This window comes from Puma concolor, chromosome A3 (genome assembly GCF_028749965.1).
Source record: "Puma concolor isolate L17-30 chromosome A3, mPumCon1.1.hap2, whole genome shotgun sequence".
NCBI classification, from domain to species: Eukaryota; Metazoa; Chordata; class Mammalia; order Carnivora; family Felidae; genus Puma; species Puma concolor.
In genome coordinates this window covers 78,399,332-78,419,926 of record NC_141669.1, presented here as the reverse complement: position 1 = coordinate 78,419,926, position 20,595 = coordinate 78,399,332, and the positions used below count along the sequence as shown (strand labels likewise).

At 52.3% G+C, this 20,595-nt stretch overlaps 1 long non-coding RNA gene across 1 annotated transcript in view; it reads left to right on the top strand.

Moving 5' to 3' along the window:
• Positions 1-2,507, top strand: part of LOC147582554 (uncharacterized) — a 99,068-nt gene extending 96,561 nt beyond the window's left edge. Inside the window, exon 5 of the long non-coding RNA XR_015249262.1 lies at positions 1,682-2,507. This is a non-coding gene — a long non-coding RNA (uncharacterized LOC147582554). The remainder of the gene's footprint in view (positions 1-1,681) is intronic.
• The last annotated feature ends 18,088 nt before the right edge of the window (positions 2,508-20,595 follow it).

Below are 20,595 nucleotides of genomic sequence, written 5' to 3'. Positions count from 1 at the left end.
GTCCTGGGCTGGGATGAGGGGGAGCTGGGGCCCTTTGAAACTGTCCCCACTCCTTGCCAGTAGAGATGGTCTTTTAGGTCCGGTGTGAGGGTCCAGCAGAGATGCTCCAGACCGAGGAGTCAGGAGGATCTCCTTTCCTTCCCAAGCAGGATCGTTGCAGGAAGAGGGAGTTCATTTAGAACCAGCCTGGACTGAGATTTGCTTTGTTTTCTTCTGGGGTCTATTCTGCTTCGCAAAGGCACTCCAGGGGTTGCTGAGCACAGTGCACGGGTAATGCATAGGGAATGGCAGCATGCGAGGGGGATAAACCCTAGGGAATCTGAAGCTGGTTCCCAGACAGGAGAGTTGACCGGAGGGGGATCAACAGAGACAAACTTAATCCCTGTCCTCAGAGAGACCTGCCCACTGGGCTTTAGCAAAAGCCTCTGTGCTTTTTTTGTTTGTTTGTTCCTGGAGAATTTAGACAAAATAGCCCTGAGCCCCATGAGGCAGGGGAGCAAAGGCCCTCCCTGAGCTGGATTGGGGCCTTCATGGGTCTGACAAGGTCTGTGTCTGGAGGGACTGAGTGGGGCTGGCAATTGGGAACAGAACCTAGTGTGGCAGGGAGACTTCAGTACCTTCAGAGCTGGGGAGACTCTTAGAGATCATCTAATTCAACCCCTTTCTTTTGGGGGATGGACAGTGAGTAACAGAAAGGGAGGAAGACCTGCCCATGTTACACAGCACCTGCTGCATTTCAAATGCAGAATTCCTGATTCCCGGTCTGACCCTCTTCCCAGATCCTCAGACTGAGTGGGAGTTTAGGGTTTGTTCATTCATTTGTTCATTCATTCATTCATTCATTCATTCATTCAGCTTTGTGCCTTGCCCTGTGTAAGATCCATCGAAGAGTCAGAAGAAACTCACCATATTATCTTTGCACCCCAGGAACTTGAACTATAAACACACATGCACATACACATACGTGCACACATGTGCACATGCATGCACATGCAAACGCAAGAACAATTAAGTGGTGATAGAGAGCAGTATGTAGTCTCTTCTATAATGAACCATCTGGACAGAGTTATAGGAGATCAAAGCATGAGGAATCGGTGTGTGCAGAGGTGAGGCCACTCTAATTCTTACTTTTTTAAATGTTTATTTATTTTGAGAGAGAATGAGTGGAGGAGGGGCAGAGAGAGGGAGAGAGAGAGAATCCATGCTGTCAGCACATAGCCTGATGTGGGGCTCGATCCCATGGCCCAGAGATCATGAGCTGAAATCAAGAGTTGGATGCTTAACCTACTGAGCCACTCAGGCACCCCGAGGTCACTCTAATTCTTTTATTTTTTTATTTATTTTATTTATGTTTTTTAACATTTATTCAGTTTTGAAAGAGTGCACGTGGGGCAGGAGCAGAGAGAGGGAGACACAGAATCCGAAGCAGGCTCCAGGCTCTGAGCTGTCAGCACAGAGCCCAACGCAGGGCTCGAACTCATGAGCTGTGAGATCATGACCTGAGCCGAAGTCGGCTGAGCCACCCAGGCACCCCAGGCCACTCTAATTCTTAAAGAGCACTTGTTACCCTGTACCTCAGTGACTGACTGCCCATCTTGCCCTGGCTTGCATAGTGCCACAGTTGCTGGGATGGAATTGAACTGATTTGAATTGAATTGAAAATGGGTCTTGTTTTGGGCAGAACTGGTTCCCTTGTAAGTATGGGATGAAGGCAATGGAGGCTGGATGGAAGAAACTCAGGGGCCCTCTCTGCCTGGTGTCCTGGAATTCAGGCTCTGCCTGGAAGGCGTAGGACTTCCTCCACGCCCTCCACACACTGGTGAGCTTCTGGAGGCCCCACGGGATTCAAATACAACACCATCAATCTCTGGACTGCCCCCATGATGGTGGGGTGTCCAGCGATGGGCTGCTCCAGAGCAGAGCAGTGGAACCAACAGGAAGATACTTCCCAGCCACCTACAAGGTTCCCATGTCAAAAGAAGAAGGAGCATCCCTCGTCCCTCTCCTGCCAAATACTTACTGAGCGCCGGGTCTAGCACAGAGCCATGAATGGACAAGGCACAGTTCTTTCCCAGTTGAAAAGACAAAGAAATAGTATCTGGTGGAGAAAGAACAAGTTAGAGATAAATCATGAAATGAGCTTTGGCTCAGGGCACGGGCTGTGCTGAAGGTCAGTTACAGGTGGACTTTTTGGCCCCAATAGGCTCATCTGTCCAGACCGGCCATGGAGGAGCCACCCGTGGTGCTGCCATCTCTTTAAACATTTTGGGACTCATCTTGGAGACTTGCCTTTTGAGGCTCAGCACATTCTCTGGGTTAGCTTCAGGGGGCAAAACTGGACTTTTTGTGGATGAGTAGGAGTTTTGGAAAGAACCAAAAGTCATTCGTAGCATAATGTAGAGAGAAGTTGAACCCCCGTGTTGCACACCTGAAACTAATGTCAACTATAACTATTATGTGTCAATGCAAATAAAACAAATTAAAAAAAAAAAGCCATTCTAGCCAAATGCAGGCCATTCGATTCAGTTTTCGTTCAATTCAACAAATGTTTATTGAGTGTCTACAGTCCACAAGGCTCTGTACTAGGCTCTGGGAATTAGACAAATCCCAACTCTGCCATCTTAGAACTGACAGCTTTGCAGGCAAGATAGACACTAAATTTAAAGACAAGTAATGACTTGGGTAGCGAGTGCATCAAAAAGATGGGGGAGGGGGAAGAGTAGCATCCTGGGCTGAAGGAACAGCATAAAAGATAGTAATATTAGCCACCTATTGAGCACCAACTATGCATCAGACACTATTCAAAGTAGTTTTTATAGATTATCTCATTTAATCCCTCCCACAAAGGTATGTGGTAGGTGCCATTATTATGCCCAAATTATAGATGGGAAAACAGGCACAGCCAGAATAAGTAGATTTCCCAATTAGTAAATAGAAAAATGGGGTTTCACACCCAGGCATTCTGGCTCCAGAGCCTACACTCTGAACCGCTAAGTGAGAGAGCTTGTGTGTGCTTAAATGCGCTGGCATCGTTTGAATAAAAATAACTTCTCAAGAGTATGGGAAGGGAGACCTTTGGAAGCGTAAATGAGTATAATCTCAGCAAAATGATGTGGCAACGTGTGTGTAAAGAGAAATTGTGGTTTATATATACAATGGAATACTACTTGGCAATGAGAAAGAATGAAATATGGCCTTTTGTAGCAGCGTGGATGGAACCGGAGAGTGTTGTGCTAAGTGAAATAAGTCATACAGAGAAAGACAGATACCATATGTTTTCAGTCACATGTGGATCTTGAGAAACTTAACAGAAGACCATGGGGGAGTGGAAGGAAAAAAAAAAGTTAGAGAGAGAGAGCCAAACTATAAGAGACTCTTAAAAACTGACAATAAACTGAGGGTTGATGAGGGATGGGAGGGCAGGGAGGGTAATGGACATTGAGGAGGGAACCTGTAGGGATGAGCACTGGGTGTTGTATGGAAACCAATCTGACAATAAATTTCATATTTAAAAAAAAAGAGTGTTAAGGGTGTGTCTCCACATTTTGTCTTCTAGAAACTTATTCAAAGGAAATAATCAGGACTGTGCATAAAGGTGCACCAAGGGGAAATGACCAAAATGTTCTTCAATAGGGATCAGTTAAATAAAGTATAGCACAGTTATGCAACAAAATATTACGCAGCCTTTGAAAATTAAAAGTTGTGTTTGTTCCTCTTGTTTTGTGTCTTCAGGGTGCTTTGAGGAAGTAGAAGTCTGCCAAAAGAAAGACGGGGTGGGCCCTTCTGTTCAGATAGCAAGGAGCCGTAGTTGGGACCACTGGGTAGCTCTGGAGGAGGCAGGGAGGCCAGGCTGAGGTGAGGCTTGCGGGGGGGGGGGGGGGGGGGGGGGGAGTGAGACTTGGCTCCAAGTAATCATGACCTAGGGGAGGGGGTGTGGCCAGCCAGCGGCCTGCCTGGGCCCTGGCACTGGCTCCAGGCTCTGGGTTTAAAGAGCTTTAAAAGCTTATTAAAAAGGTTCCTTAGACATCAAATGGCTCTTAAAAATCAATATTTTGGTGATTTAAGTGCAAGGGAATCAGAAACATATGGATTAAATTGCCCTCAAATTATACACACTTAAAAAAAAAATGTGTTGGTCTTTAGCAAGCCCCAAATATTTGAAAAACAGATAGAGATGTTTTCCTCATCTTCAGACAGAGCTCTGCTAGGTCAGCTTGAAGAGTCCAAAGAGGAGGTAAGTGGGAATGGGGCAGGGCTCAGAGGCGGATGTAAGGAAACTTCTGTGGCTGGAATCTTCCTGTAGAAAGGGCTGCGGGGGGCGGGGGGTGCAACTGTGTGCGTGTGCCTGTGTGTATGTGTGTGTGTACGTGTGCGTGCACGCACGTGCACATAGGCATGGAAGGGTGAACGCAGGTGCACATTCTCCTCTGGGTCTGCCGGGACCCTTCTGAGCCCCCTTCCCACAGCCAGCCTCGTCCCTCTGTGCCCTGGGCACATGCATTAGTGTATCCAGTACTCAAGGTTTGAGGAGTGTGTGTCCCTTTGGTTCGTCCTTCCTTGGCCTGTCCTTTCTCCCCAGCAGCCAGGGCCCTCCTGCATCAGGTACAGTGCTGCCTATCCCTGGAAAGTTTGAGCTGGGAAGGACACAGGCATCACCTAGCCCAGAAGTGATCAAACTTTTCTCAGCTGTGGGCTTGGTCTGCACATGAAATGTTAGTAATGAAGCCCAGTGTACCTGGTAAGACCAGAGCTGCCATGGCCCTGATTCTCCCCCACAGAATGCCTGGAGCTCTGAGAGCAGAGTTTGAAAACTACACACCTCATCCCAAACTCTCATTTTACAGAGATGGAAACTGGGGCCCAAAGCAGTAGGGCCAGTGCCCCAGCAGGACCAGAAGAGAAGCTGTCACACACTTCAGTTCAGCTTATCCCAATCCAAACCAATAAACATTTACCACACCTACCCCTTCTCCAGTCCCGCCCAGGTCCTGCTTGTGGTGGTGGGTGGCAGAGCCCTTGGGGCCTCAACTTTTCAGATGGCTCTGGCTGTGCAGGGCCCCCACTGTGCTCAGTCCCACCTCTGGGAGAAGGCAGTTGGGTTGGGAGTGGGAAGCTCCCACACTTGAACTCTGCGGATGGAGCCTTGAGAAGGAGATGGGCCACACCTGGAGGCCTGGGCTGAGGACAGTGTGGCTCCCAAGGGACAGCATGGGGGCCAGCTGGTTCCCCACCTCTAGCCCCTCCAGCCTCTGTTTAGCATTAAGCCCTTCAGGTGCTGCCCCTCTAGCCCCTCCCCCTCAACATTGTCTGTGGCAGAGTCTGGGTTTGCCACCTGTAGGGCAGGGTGGAGAGATCAGGGCCTTGGAAGGGATGGTTGTGACTGAGAAGGCCCCTGGTGGTGTCCCTTGGGCACCCCACCTCCCTGACTAGACCCAATTCTGGGCTGGGTGTTGACCCCCCCCCCCCCCATGCCTCCATTTCTCTCTCTCCAGGGAACATGCTGGGTCCCAATCACCTCTGAAGGACAAGGGGCTAGTTCTCTGTTTCAGCCCCAAGAACAGCTTGGGGCTCACTGGCCTTTCTCTGGGCACCTTATTGGTCCATAGGGCAGGCTCTGTTGTCTGTCTCCTGCACCTCTTCATGCCCACCAGTGGCCTCCAAGGAGGCTTGTTATTTATCACAATGATTTCCACCTCAGTGGGCAGGTCTCATTGGCCACAATGGAGCTTGGGGCACTCCCCCTGCTCACTATACATAGGGGCAGGGGAAGGAGTGTCAGAAACAGGAATGAGAGTGGGATGGACAGGTGGGCAACAGTCTCAGAGGAAATAAGGCCATCTTCTGGCATTAGAGGTTGGCTAGTACAGGCCCCAAGGGACAGAGTGGACCACTAGTGGCTGGCCACTGGCAATGTTGCTGTCATTAGGAGAACCAAAGGAAATAAACTGGCATGTCTGTTGGTCTTAGATATTCTTCACAGCCCTGTCCTCTGGGCCTTCTTCTGTGAGAGCCTGGGCCAGAGTGGGGAGACCAGGTAAAAGGTGGGGATGCACTAGGACCTGGGTAGGGGGAGGGAGTAGGGAGCGAGCTGGGGTCCCAAGATGTCACCTGACATCAGGGAAAGGGGCTGAGGGCTAGTGATGGATTACTGAGGACCACGGCCACCTAAGCTGGCACGCAGCCTGTGAAAGGCAAAGTGGAAAATGAGAAGGGAAGTAAAACCCTCTCTTCAACGCCACAGAAAGGAAAGGGAGCGGAAAATGACGCCCAGCTCAAGGTTCCTATTTCCGGACATGCTTCTCCCTGTCACCTCAGTATTTGGCCCCTGGAGATGCCATGTAGACAGAAACAAGAGACTGGAGATCCAGCTCCCTGGGTTGGACCAGGCAGGCCCTGGGCTGACAGTACTCTGGCAGGGGACTGCCCTCCACAGCAACTGGCCACTGTGTCAGGTTGGGCCGGGGTCTGTCACTCCCAGAACCAAGGGAGACCATTCTAAGCATCCAGCCCTTGCACCTAGGACTCCCAGTGGGCTGCTAGGCCTTGACTGGGCTAGGGTGACCCCTCAGTTCTGGAACATGGCCCTCATCCTGCCTCTGCACCTTGGCTTCCCCACCATCCATCCATCCTAATCTCCTGCCCTCTCTCAGCCTTTTCCCAGCCAGCTCTCTCACACACAGGAAGGGTGGGAAGACAGGAAGTAGGTCTAGAAGGACACTGAGATCTGATCTGGCCCAGAGGCAGGGATAATTCTCTCTTTGGTCCTCTTTCCTTATTTAGCTCAATTTCCTTGCCTCATCCTCTCCCTGAACAACACTGATGTCTGGGTTCAGAAAGCTCCAGAGCTCCAGGCCAGCACCTTCCCCCACAGACCCAGTCCCTGGTGACCAACCAGATATGTGGCCAAGGCGGATACACCATCCTCTCCCTGGATTACTGCCTGCCCCCTCCACTCAGCAGAGCACACCAGAATCCTGGGCCTCATCCTTAACAACCCCTTTGTCCTCATCCTGCCAGTCAGTTCATCATAAGCCTCTCCCACTCCCTCCCAAATACCCCTCACCCCTCACCCCCATCCCTGCAGCCACAAGTCCAAGCCATTAGTGTTCACCTGGATAGTGGCCACAGCTCCTCCACCTATTCGGGCTTACTTCCCACCAGGCCTCTCCACATGTTCAGTAGAGTGAGCTTTCTAAAATGCAAAGCCTCTCATGTCTTTCCCCTCTTAGAAGACCTGGTGGGCTCCCCATTGCCTACCCAGTGAAGCTTTGGCTTCTTGGGCCAGTAAACTTTGCCCTCAGTGACCTGGCTCATTCCTCCCCCAGCTGAACCTTCTGACCCAGGCGTAGGGAACTACTTGCATGTCCCAGGCCCTCTAGGTACTCCCTTACCTCTGTGCCTTTGCAGATGCTGTTCTCTGTGTCTGGCATGCCCATCCTGGTCAGCCCCTCTCTCAGCCCACGCCTGACTTCCTTATGACATTGTGCCTGACCTCTCCAGCACAATTGTGGCTCCCAGGGCATCTCACACTATGCTGCATCTGAGCACTATTCACCAGTATTGTTCTTTGAGAGTCTGAAAATTCTAGATACCCTGATACATGTCTAAGAACCCAGCTTAGCACCTGGTAGAAATCCATGGACCAGATGAGTGAATGAGCACGACCAAATGGAACACAACAGACAACCCCTGCCTGGCCCTCCCTCTGGGAGAGGCCCATGGGGGACAGGCCTCTGGGACCCTCTGTGTGCCAGATATCTGGTCCTTGCAGAAGCAACATGTAGCCCAGCTGTGGAATCTGATTTTTTTTCTTTTTTAAGTTTAGGCTGTTCTAGTTGAGCCCAGGTATGGAGTGGAGAGGTTTGTGTTTCCCGCTCACCTCTGTCCTTGAGGGAGTTGGAGAGGAAGAGAGCAACACAAATCTGAGTGGGAACCTAGAAGTTGATCTGGTTCCACCTACCTGAGCTACACAGCCACTCATTTCTGTATTCATTCCACAAACATTTATTGAGTATCTACTGTGTGCTCAGCACTTTCCTGGGTGCTGGGATATACACAGTAAACAAAATAGACTCAAGTCCTTCCCTCCAGGGGTTGACAGTCTGATAAGGAAGGCCTTAAATAGACATATGTGAAACTGACATGTTCCCCAGGGGGAAGGGACCAGAGAGGTGATGAGGAGCAAACTACTGCAGGCAGGGGGTCAGACAGGCCCTCTCAGAGGGGCAACGTTTAAGTAGAAACCTCAAAGATGGAAATGAGCTAGTGACTCAGCTGAGGAGAAAGAGAGATGTAGGGAGGAGGCAGCCAATGTAATGGCTTGAGCGAGGTCCTGAATCCTTCTCCAAGCCTCAGTTTGTTGGGGGGAGCCTGCCTCCTCACAGGGCTTTGGTGGGAATCAAAGGAGAAGGACGTGTTCAGACAGACTCAGAGGCCATTTGATTCTGTTCCTGTGTTTATGACAAGATGGCTGCCCCCTCCTGTTCTTCCTCAGGGAGGCTCCACCACCTTCGCCCTCCTTCCCAAGTACATCATATTGGCAGGGTCTCCTTTCAGCCTTATCAACCGCCCACGTCTCAGCATGAATAAGATAATCAGAGTCAATCAAGAGACCAGATTTTCGTGGTCGGAAGAGAGTGCTGGGATGGGAGACTGAAATGCATAGAAGACACCACGGAGGGGTCCGTGGGGAGACGAGGGCTTCCTGACGACGAATCCCTCAAGTATAAGCCCAGCGCCTGGCATGGTGCTTGGAACGGAGCAGGGACTCCATCCGGGTTTGCCGAGTGAATCAACAAACGTCTCCACAACCTCATCTGCAGAATGGAGCCTTCAGGGTAACGAGCTCTCCGGGCTGCATTCTCCACCCTGTTCCCCTTGCTTTCTTTGATTCTTCTTTCCAGCCTCCCTTGCTTGTCTTGCAGGCTTTTGAGGGTATTAATGTTCTCACTTTCCCAGTGGACATTTGGCAGAGCCAGTGGGACCGCGTGTGCGTGTGTGGGGGCATGCGGGCTGGGAGGGGGCTGGAGACAAAGGCCCTGGAGTGAGATTCAGGGCACAGCTGAACTGCCCTGAACTTTCCTTTTTGTTTTCAAGGAAACGAATAATCCAAGAACCACCCACGGGCCTGGCGGCCCTGCTAAGCAGGGCTGGAATGTGCTGCCTTTCCCGTTAGTAATTGTTTTTTCTGGTTAGCCTGTAACCCTTCCCCTGCCATTCCCCTGCCGCCGGGGCGAGGCCTTCGGGAGCAACAGCAGGGCTGGGGTGGACACCTAGACTGCCCTCCCCAAGGTGTCCCCGAGGGTTCCCACCTGACTCCGGCAGGGCGTGGCCAGTGGGCTTCAGGATCTGACCCTGGCTTTGCATCACAGACCGTCTGCCTGAACAGGGATTCTTACCCCACTCGGCTGTCTGCCTCTGCTCTCATAAGAGGCACTGGAGGCTGCCGAGGACTTGGGGACCTCAGAAGATGGCCTGGTCTTGCATCGGTCCTGTAGGCCTTTGTTAGGGTGTCCGTGTCTGACTGTTACTGTGTCTGTGATTGTGGATGGGTGTCAGCACTAGCCTGTGTAGGAATGTGAGTTTGGGTGGGGACACCGAGGACCCGTTTGTGGCCCTAGAGTGTTTGTGTGTGTGCACGTGTGTGTGCCCGTGTGCGCACACTCAAGTGGGTCCTGGGAGGGAAAAGAGGCTCAATACTGAGCTGACTCAGCACCGCTCTCTTCTACCCACCCAGTTGAGGGCTTAAGCCTTTGCCCCAGTGAGGAGGTAACACCCTCGGCCCCTATGTTTCTGTCTTTGGCTGCCCCATCCCCACCAACAGGAGGGGCCAACACGGCACCCTGGGCCCCATGCCAGTTAAACTTCTTGTCTTTAATCCATAGGGAATCAAGAGGTCAGAGGTTTGTGCCATTTCCTGACCCTCCCAGCCAGGCCCTGTATTCTCTGGTTTTAGGGGAATAGTCTGGAGCCCTCTGGCTACAATTCCTGAGGGGACTGTAGCTCAAGGGCAGGCTTTGGCTCAGATGGAGGTGACTTCAGCAGAGTAAGGAGCACTGGGCGTGTCCCTCACTGTCCCTCAACACCACCCTCTCTCCACGTTGACCACAGCTGCCTCCTCCTCAGATAGGCCTGATGTGTGGCCTTTAATTCTTAGAGTGAGCACTGCCACCCTGGTCAGGGAGTGGGTGCTGGGTGGACAGGGTGCCCCCATCTCTGAGGGAAGGGCCAGGAAGTCAGGAGGCAGGGAGAGCCTGGCCTACCGCACCAGCCTCGGAGGACAAAGCCTCAGGTCCCAGGCCATGAGGCTGAGGCCCGCCTGTGTCCTGAGCAGCTGGCAGAGAAGGCAGTGCCAAGGCCTGGTCCAGTGTGGCCACTGAACATTTGGTGTGAATCAAAGGCTTTTCCAGCCAGGAGAGGAATGCTGCCGAGTGGGGTTTGGGAAGGGGCCTGGCAGGGCAAACACTGCCCTAATTGAGGCCCTTCTAGACTTTTAATTACAAGCAGTGTTTTCCCAAGCTTCCTAAATTGACCGTGGAGACCCGCTGGTGTTATTACCCGTGCCAGGGACAGAAAAGAAAAAATTGTTGTTAAAGCTTTTTCAGCAAGGTTTATTTTAGCCATGTTTTGGGGTGGAAGAGCTCACAGAGGAGGCCGGAGCCATTTTCCTCTGAGGGCCTCCCACAGACACAGATGTGATCAGACGCTGGGCTGGAACACGCAAACACACCGACAGACAGCTTTAGAGAAAGACACATGTACAATCAGACGTGGTCGTGGACGTGGTTGCAGATGCTGTAAACACCAGGCTGGAAATCCATCCCAAAGCACCCGGAGCATTTTAGAAAGAAAAACATTGTTCCTGGCTCTGCCTGTTCCGCACCTCCACTCCCTCTGCCCCTTCAGACTGGCTGGGCCTGGGCCTGCTTCGGAGCCCCAGTCCCCTTCGCAAGGCCTGTTTACAAGGCCCGGGACAGATTTCAAACTCCAGCTGGGTGTTCCTTATGCCAGAAACCTTTGTCCCGCTCTTGTCCCAATCCATGCGGGACGTGACTGTCTGGGGAAGAAGGCCATGCTCTTGTCTGTGGAGAAAAAGGATCCGCTGTCAGTACCCTAGCTGAATCCTTGGGGCACTTTCCAAGAGAAACATCCATAGGGCTCTGGGGAGCAGTTGGTCTAGGGTACAGATGCAGAAACCTGAGATGTCTCTGGACGTCTGAGCACTGAGCCCTGCTGCTACATGAGAATCACCTGGATTCCAGGATGCCCTTAGGGCGACAAAATCTGTATCTCCATGGCTTGGGCCTGGGAGTCTGTATTTCATACCACTGCTCACCGTTGTATTTTGAACACTGGAAGTGCTCAGTACGTTTGTTGAATTGGTGAATGGTTAATGCTGGGCTCTTGGGGGCCCCTGACAGCTCTGAAAGACCACAGTTTCCCCTGACAAGGGTGATCTGGGAGGGAAGCCCCAGAGGAGCCCTCCGTTCCCCCGCTCCCCCCCTCACCGTCTTTTCCTCTTTCCCTTCCCTTCGTGCTCTGTGCCTATGGGTCTGGACACCCGAGCAGTCTCTAGAATCCCTTTCTAGTGTCCATCTGTGATCCCAGAAAAGGCACACAGTAGAAATGGGCAGGGAGGGTGGCCAGAGACAACTATACCTGCTCTTCCGTTTTGCCAAGGGTCCCTGTGGCTTGGGTGGTACCCAGACACAGGCCAGGAACAGAGACAGGCCTTCTGGCCGCAGCTTGGGCAGGGTGAGCCTCAGTGGCCGTTACAGGCCGTTGCTGTCATCCCTTATCTAGGGCTCCTGGCTCTTACACCACGTCCTCAACGGCCCCTGGAATCGGGGCCCCTGCTGCTCCCCTCCCCAAACAGACCGTTACTGGATTTCCGTTGTGTGGGGAAGGCGTGAGGGGCTGTCTGCTTAATTAATCATTTCAGGCCACCCTGGGAAACTCATTAACCCACCTCTCAGGGCTGGGAGCAGGATGCTGCTCTCAAAGTTGGAACTTTCTGGTGTGCCACACTGGGGTCCATTTTCCTGTCCACCCATGTGCACACACGTGCATGAGAATGTGCGTCTCTGTGTGTGAGTGTGTGTGGGAGAGAGAGTGCGCGTCGGCGTGCCCTCATGTCTACGATTGTGTGTGTGTTTGCGTTTCCTAGATTCTGCTAGGAACTTCCCCTGATTCTTCTTAATTACCAGCCTAGAAGAAATTCAAGATGCGTAGAGCAAAGGTCAAACTCCACCTGTTTTCCCTGCACTTCATTTTCTGGCAGTTCCCACAATAGTACAGATAAGTACAAGATTCAGGCAATCTTTTCTAATTAAAGTAATTAAAAACCGGCGATGATTGCACCTTTCATCTGAACGGGGAAAATATTTACTCATCCAAACTTCAGGCCCTTCAAAGCACTCAGGAGGTCTATTTTGACAAACAGATCCTCCCCTCCCCCAGTCCATTCTCTCTCCTCCGGGACACACACACACAAAGGCTGGTTTATTTAGCAAGAGGCGGCTTGACTGACGGGCACCCTGAAAGCTGGGTGGGAGGGTGGGAGCCTGTGGCAGGTTTTGAGCGAGTGGACACTTCAGCCCAGCCCCTGCCAGGCCCTGTGGAGAGCGTTTCTGGGGCCGCTGGATTTTGATGTGACTAAACGATGCTTGCTTTGCTGTTGCTCCTACTCCTTCCCCCAGGGGCCCGCCTCGCTGGGACGGTTAGTTGGCTCTCTTTAGGCCTTGCCCTCTGACCTGGCTGGCACGGAACCTCAAACGGAAGAACTTGTTGGAGGCTCAGATGTAGTCTGTCCTGCTGCCCATCTTCCCCTCCTTTTACCCGACACACGTGTATTAAGTTGCTATTGTGCACAAGCCTGTGTGCTTGACACAGCAGCACTTCATCGATGCTGAAGGGGGCGTGTGGTACGGCCCTGACCCTCCAGAAACACAGTCCCACAACCTTTTGAACAAATTCCCTGGACTTCCCTGGGAGAAATCAAACGGAATGCAGGCTGCAGTATTTCACTTTGAGTATTTGCGGCAAGTATAATCACCCAGTTTCCTGGTGAATAGGGTTTAGTCTCGCAAGCTGCAACTTTTCCCTAACTAGGGAGCCCTTTGTGTGACCCCTGCCAGTGGGGACGGAGGTGCCCTGACATTCCAGGGCCCGGACTCTAGGGTTTGGGGTCTTTTAAAAGTGGGAGGCGTGAAGGGGCAGAAGCACAAATGCCCATTCGCATGGCCTGGGGGTGACCTGATCTCTGTCCCATATCACCCTCCTCCCCGTAGTCCCCACTGCCAGGAGACAGGACATGCTTTGGAGCTGGTGGAGTTAGAGCTTGAAGCAATCTCAATGGGATAATCCCATTTAGAGACTGTTCCCAAATCCTCAGAATATGACATGAAGGAAAATTCTGGGAAACAGTTCCAGGAACACCCTGGCCCAGCTGTCCCCCGAGAAGGGCCTGGTTGCCTCTGCCTGCCCAGGCCAGGCTGGACGGTGTCCTCAGCATGACCCAGAGCCCTCAGCTGTCCTCCCTGCAGAGCCGTGGCCTCAAAGAGCCAGTGTGGGCAGATCTGTGTCTGTGGGACGCCTACTGTTCAGAGGGCTGGGTGAGGAAAAGGGATGGCCTGCATGCTGTGTGCCTGGCCTGTTTGTAGATGGGCTGACTTTGCACCCAGAACAACCTCATCAGAGACTGGGGTTAAGCCTACAGGGTTCATCCAGTCCACAGGCTCACTCAGAGTCAACCATCTTTGGACCCTGGGCTCTGGCAAAGCCATCCCCAAACCTCTCTCTTTCCCAGCCTTGCCTCTCTAGTCACTGGCTCTTAAAGCAACCGCTCATTTGGGCCACTTCTCTCCCTCTTCACTCCCAGAAACACATTGACTGGCACACCTAAAGCAAAGCGTCCCTGCGGCCCACCTCCCATCTCAGGGAATTTGATTCTGGCTTGACTCCAACTGGACACTTCTTGCTGGTCTTGAACACCATTGGAGGCCTGTGAAAAGCCTTGAAAGCTGGGGATTGTCTCCTAGAATACCATCAACCTGTGTGCACACGTGCCAGTCACACGAAGGTGCAAGCAGTGCAGGGGTCCTGGGCCTGGAGCCTGGAACCCAGAGCCGAACGGGGAAGCTTCTGCCCCCCAGGCCAAGCGTCTGGTTTGTCTCCAGGTCACTCCCACCCTGCCCTCCTTCCAAACTCGGTCTAACCCTCCTGCCCCCGGAGACCTGAGCCTGCAGGTGGCCCTCAGCAGGCCTGGGCTCCCTCAGTTGGACTCAGTGAATTGTGTTTGATCAAACCTAAGCACTGGGTGATTAACTTGCTCAGTGGAAACAGTCCCCAGGGGACTGGAATCCTTGTTGCAAAAATAAATTTTCCCTCTGGACCTAGCTAGTTTTGTAATCTTGCTTTCTCTTGCATTCTGCCTTGTGTGTGTGTGTGTGTGTGTGTGTGTGTGTCTTTCTAGTATCCCAACCCTCTTTTATCTTCTTTCCTTCCCACCAAGACCCAAACAAACCTCCCGGTAAACAAACTCTCAGGCCAGGCTCTTAAAGATACAGTGCAATGCTTATTGCCAGCTAGACGCCCACTCCTGCTTGCCTGGGCTTGGGGGTGTCAAAGATCACTATGGGGCACTCACAGGGAGAAGTTGGCTTAAAGCAGTTTACCAAAAAATTTCCCTAGGAGATGTCTCTCCTTTCTCACACCTCATTAGAAAACACCTCCTTCCCATTAGGAAGGAACACTTTGGGGTTTCACTACAGCAGAGGTCTCTTTGAGTGGTACTAGTGAGGTTTGCCTATGAGATTATTATTTTCTTTTGTCTATATAATCCGAAAGTATTCCTCTCTTTTCAAGTGTGATTCAAAAAAAGGATTTTCCTGTCAAACTTCCTGCTGCCCCCCTTGCCCCCACTACCAAGCAAACACATCTCTGAAGTGATAGTCTCCAACAAAGGGAAAATATGAGACAGATCTAGTCTGCACACAACTTTCCTGGAACTTGGTGACTGGCGTCTTGGAAAGGCTCTGGTCTTCATTTGTATTGTTTGTGTATTGCTGGGATGGTGTGCTGAAGTTTCTGTGGGGTGGGGGTAAGTGTGTGCATGTGTGTGCATAGGCATGTGCGTGAGTCTGCTCACGTGCCAGGCTGGTGCCTTGGGGGGGTCTCTGCCCCTGGAAATAGGGGTCTCCACAGCGCTGGGTATGTGGACAAGATGAGGACACCCATCACTTCCCACCTGAGTTGTCTGGATTGAAAAGATTGGCAGGTCTTGGAGGGGTGGGGCAGGATGGGGGGGAGGGGGCTCTGCTCATTTCCATCCACCAAGCGGCCCAGCCCAGCATAGAAGATGTCCAGGCCAGGATCCCATGCAGCGAGGTTCTGCATTTGTAATAGCTCCCTGGCAAGGCTGAGCTGCTAGTCCCAGCCCATGTCTGAGTAGCAGGCCCGCAGGAGGGGGCTGTGGTCCTGCTGCCCACCATGAAGACAGGGCCCCTTGCACTCTTTCCTTGTCCCCTGCATAGAGGGCTGGCCTCCACCTGGCAAAGGCACCACTGCTGACACCCCTAAACCACAGGCTGCTGTGGAACAAAGCCTGACTGAGGTGGCTTTTCCCCTTTAAGAGAATACATTCCTCAGCGGGACAGTTGCCCCCAGGGCTCTCTCCCACTCCCACTTGGAAGCCAGGCAGAAAAATTGCCTGGTGGGCAGGATTATGGGATTAGTCAACTTTCCCAAAACAGGCCCAGAGGCTCTGGGTCCGAAATGAGTTTTGGTCTGAGCCTTTCCCTGTGATTAGTGACAGATGTGTCAGTAGGCCCTCCCTCCTCCTCTCCCAGCCTCACTACTCCCCTGAGTCTAGTAACTAACTGTGTTACCTTAATCACAGGCTCCAGAAATTTGGGGAAAGCAGGTTTCAGTGACAATGAGCCCCATGGTTCAGTGGCTCCGGGGCCCAAGGAGGAAGGTATTTCTGATTGGACCCATCGTCTGTTTTTGCCAATCCCTCCCTATCCCCAGCAGCGAGCAGCTGCCCTGAAGCCACCCTGTTGCTAGAGGAGCCAAGGGGCTTGCTTCGGCCATGATGACCTGTAGCCTGTCCAGCCCCTCCCTTAGATTCCTGCCGGCCCTCTGTCCCCACCAGGCCTCTGGGGTGGGGGACAGACTGGCCACTCCTGGCCCTCCTTGACCTAGGCCTGCCCTGCAGTCTGTGAGCTGGCCTGTGCCAGTTCCAGAGCTGGTGTTTCCCAGAAAACAAGCTCTTAAAGACCGATCAGAGGAGGCCACCATGCTGGGGTAAGGGGATGTCCAGGATCGAAGATCGAAGCCGGGGAGGGAGGCTCATAACTCTCCACATGGGCCCAGTGGCCTTGCTTGCGTTTAGAAGTTCCTTCCAGAGAAACTCTACGCTCACAGCTGGTGTCCCTATAGCAAGTGCTCTCCTTGGGGGTTTTTATCTCTGTAAAGGCTGGAAGTAAGGAAATACAATTTTGGTTCTTTCACTGATGCTGACAATCTCTGGAGCCAGCATGGTCCTCTTATTGGCCCTTCAGCTCCTCAAAAATCTCCTGGTGGCATTGATCTGGTGATCTGGAAGTGAGGTTTTCTAGCCATGTGCCAGCTACAGGGGTATGGGGCGGGGAGCTGCCTGGACTTGGCCCCTCTGGGCTGCCATCTTCCAGACCACACCCAGAATCCAGAGTTGTGAGCCTGGGGCAGATTCCAGAGCACAAAAGGACTAAGGGCAGAGTTCCAATGGAGCCCAGAGCTTGGGTGATGCTCACCCCCGCCACCAGACGGGAATGAGGGCAAGTCTGGGCTCTCAGTCTTTCTCAAAGGAAAGGCTGGCCCTTCTTTCGAGGGTATAATATAACCTGTGAAGTAAATAGTTCTTATGAATAAAAAAGTAAGGTTCATAAAATGCTAGAGCCAGGGTCGCCTGGGTGGCTCAGTCGGTTAAGCTTCTGACTTTGGCTCAGGTCATGATCTTGCAGTTCGTGGGTTCGAGCCCCACGTCAGGCTCTGTGCTGACAGCTCAGAACCTGGAGGCTGCTTCGGACTCTGTTTCTCCCTCTCTCTCTGCCTCTCCCCTGCTCATGCTCTGTCTCTCTCTGTCTCTCTCTCAAAAATAAATAAACATTAAAAATTAATAGGGGAGCCTGGCTGGCTCAGTCGGTTCAGCATCCGACTTCGGCTCAGGTCATGATCTCGCGGTCTGTGGGTTCGAGCCCCGCATCGGGCTCTGTGCTGACAGCTCAGAGCCTGGAGCCTGCTTCGGATTCTGTGTCTCCCTCTCTCTCTGACCCTCCCCCACTCATGCTCTGTCTCTCTCTGTGTCAAAAATAAATAAACATTAAAAATTTTTTTTAAATTAATAAAATAAAATAAAAAGTTAGAGCCAGACACACATACATAGATCTCCTAACATTCTCTGGCACCAGAATCCCCTGGGGGGCTTGTTAAACACAGATTTCTGGGTCCTACCTGAGAGGTTCTGATCCAGTAGGGGTGGGGCCTGACCATTTGTATTTCTGACAACTTCTCAAGTGATGCTGTTGCTGAAGTGGACATACTTTTAGAGCTATGGTATTAGTCCTTCTCTCCCATTTTACAGATGGAGAAACCAAGGCCAATGGGAAGAATCAGCTTGAAGGTCACCAGGGGTGATGGTGCAGGCAGGGAGTGAAGGTCTCCTGTCTCCCTGGTGGAAGAACTTCACTGCCCAGTCCTGCCGCCTCATGGTTGTAAGCCCAGCGTCACACAACTGGTAGCCAGCCCTCCCAGCTGGCTGCCGTGGCCCACTAGGCATTATTTAGTGCTGGCTGTGACTTTGAAAATGGGTTTGTGCCTGGGGCACCCAGTTGGTGCTGGAAATGGAAGTGGCATGTTTTGGCATGTCCTGGCCTCCAGGCCAAACACTGTTTATTTGGACTATTAAGAACACGACTTCAGCTGAACCACAAAATCAGATGGAAACCTTTATCTTGGGTGGCACACTCCGGGTTTCCTCCCATCCTCTTGAAGGCTTGCTGAGTGGGGCCTCACCGAACAGGGTGCATCTGGGAATGATTTCAGTGGCTCTGGTCTCTGCTCTGGAGAGATTAGTCAGGTGTACTGGGAACAGGTCTTGGTTGCCCCTGTGCTGATGAGGGGAATGGGGGTATTAGGAGGGGACCCAAACTCTTTAATCAGAGATTCTAGGACATCTGAAGTCTCTTGAGGTGAGAGTGGGGCTTCTTCCACAATTTGCTGAGACATATCTTCTGGACCTTCTTTTGCTACTCTAGTGATCACTGTCTCAAATTACCTCCTTGTCCTCCTCCAGCCAAGACGTGGGTGAGTTGACATCACCCACCCTGCTCCAGCACACTGGGGGTGTGAGGGGGCTTGGCTCTGGCACCACCTGATCCCTCCTTCAGTTCTTACTCCCCTGGGTGTTCCTGGGCCTCCACCACAGTGAGGGTCTATAGGTAGATAAATCAGGGGTTTGCTTGTAACCCTCCTTGAAGTTTAAGCTTCTTGCAAAACAAAACCCCAAGTCTCAATCTCCTCAAGTAGCTCCAAGAGGAGGCAGCCCACTTGGCCATAGCTGGTCATGGTTGGTCACTGTGTTGACACACATTCTCATGACTGGGTGCTTTGGGGCTCTGCGCTGGGTGACCAAGATGGCCTCTCTCATCGAGCTGCTCTCCCTCACCTGCTCCCTCCCATGGCTCTCACACCTTCCAGGGCTCTACCACGCACCCACTGGGTCCCTGCAGACACTGATAGACTCGTTTTCTAGAACCTCCGATTTAAAAATTCTACATCTTACTTTGTTTCTAGATGATTCCCATTGGCAATCTTGTCTCCCTAGCTACACATGGTAGAAACTTCTTGGGGTAGGAACTGAGTCTCCTGCCAATCACCAGCCTCCCACCCTCACCCCTGCCCCTATGACCTAGGTAGGAGCTGATGAGTGATTCTGGCATTCCCCACCTTGGCTAATGACATTGTCACAGGGTGTGTGTGTGTGTGTGTGTGTGTGTGTGTGAGGGCTGGGGTATGAAGGGCACTGGGACATATCTGACCTTTCTTTATCTGCCTCAGCATCTACCTTGGGATGCACCCCCTACCTCATCACCCCCAAATACACACCAGAAATGGGATGCAAGGGTGAAATGCCTGGGCGGCAAGAGGGTGATGTCTCTCTTTGGAAAGTGCCTTCTTACACTCTGCCCAGCGTGGATTCCAGCAAAGGGGGTGGAGGACCAGAGTGTCCATGGAAACAGTGAAATCTCCAATCTGTTTCTTCGTCCTGGCTGCATCCCAATTTTTTTAAAAAAAAGGAGTGCAGCAAAGAAAATAAACCTGCCTGGAGCTCAGCTGAAGGTGGAAGAGGTCGGCAGTCTGGGGAGGTAAAAATTAGGCAAGAGCATGAAGAATTCTGCACTGTTTCACAATTGGTCCACAGCTCCCATATTCGTACAGATTGGAAAGGACGGTGGGAGATGTGGGGTTATCATGATAGAGAAGAAGCAGCAAAATGCAGTGTGAACCTCACGAGGACACCGTGGGTTACCCATTAGCCTGCCAGGCCAACAGCTCAAGGAGATGAGGGCCGGGGCGCCTGGGTGGCGCAGTCGGTTAGGCGTCCGACTTCAGCCAGGTCACGATCTCGCGGTCTGTGAGTTCGAGCCCCGCATCAGGCTCTGGGCTGATGGCTCAGAGCCTGGAGCCTGTTTCCGATTCTGTGTCTCCCTCTCTCTCTGCCCCTCCCCCGTTCATGCTCTGTCTCTCTCTGTCCCAAAAATAAATAAACGTTGAAAAAAAAAAAAATTAAAAAAAAAAAAAAAAAAGGAGATGAGGGCCTTGCCTGCTTCCTCCCAGGCCTTCTGGTCCAGCCCACCTGCCTCCACCTCTCCTGGATAGCTACAAGATTCTGACTGTGAGGGCTGGGGCCTCACCACGCCCCATTTCCTGGAGATGCTGGGGCAGTTTACTAAGTTGCTAGCTGGAGGGCCTGGGGAAATGGGGGAGGCCTGCCTGAGAGTGGAGGCTGCAGCTTTGAGGCTGGAGAAGGATGGCCAGGGAAGGAGACAAAGTGGGGGAGGTGGCTCCTTCCTCAGGGAAGGAGACAAAGTGGGGGAGGTGGCTCAGCGGTTCTTGTCCTGTGACCTCACCTTCCGGAGACATTCCTTTGCTCTCCTTATGCTTTGGGACAAGAGGGCAGACTGTTGGACAGTTGGTGAGAACAATCACTCTTGTTGACTGAGTGAGGGCCACTTCCGAGGCTCTGGGCTTCGTACTTCACACAAGTGATTTAATCACCACGACACCCTGGCAAGGTGGGAATTTTTTCCCACCTACAGAAGAGGAAACAATCCCAGACCAAGGAGCTTGCTCAGGGTCACACAGTTCTTAATTGGCAGAGCTGGGCTTGATGCCAAAGCCTTGCTCCCCAGTCCTCTGTCACCCCACTTGGCCATAGCCCTCCTGGGGAATGTGGCCTGCCCCATGGAGCTCAGGATGGGCTGTGGCATGGAAATGCCCGAGGCCTTGCTTCCATCTCTTGGGGCTGTGAGGATGAGGTGGCCTGGACTCTGA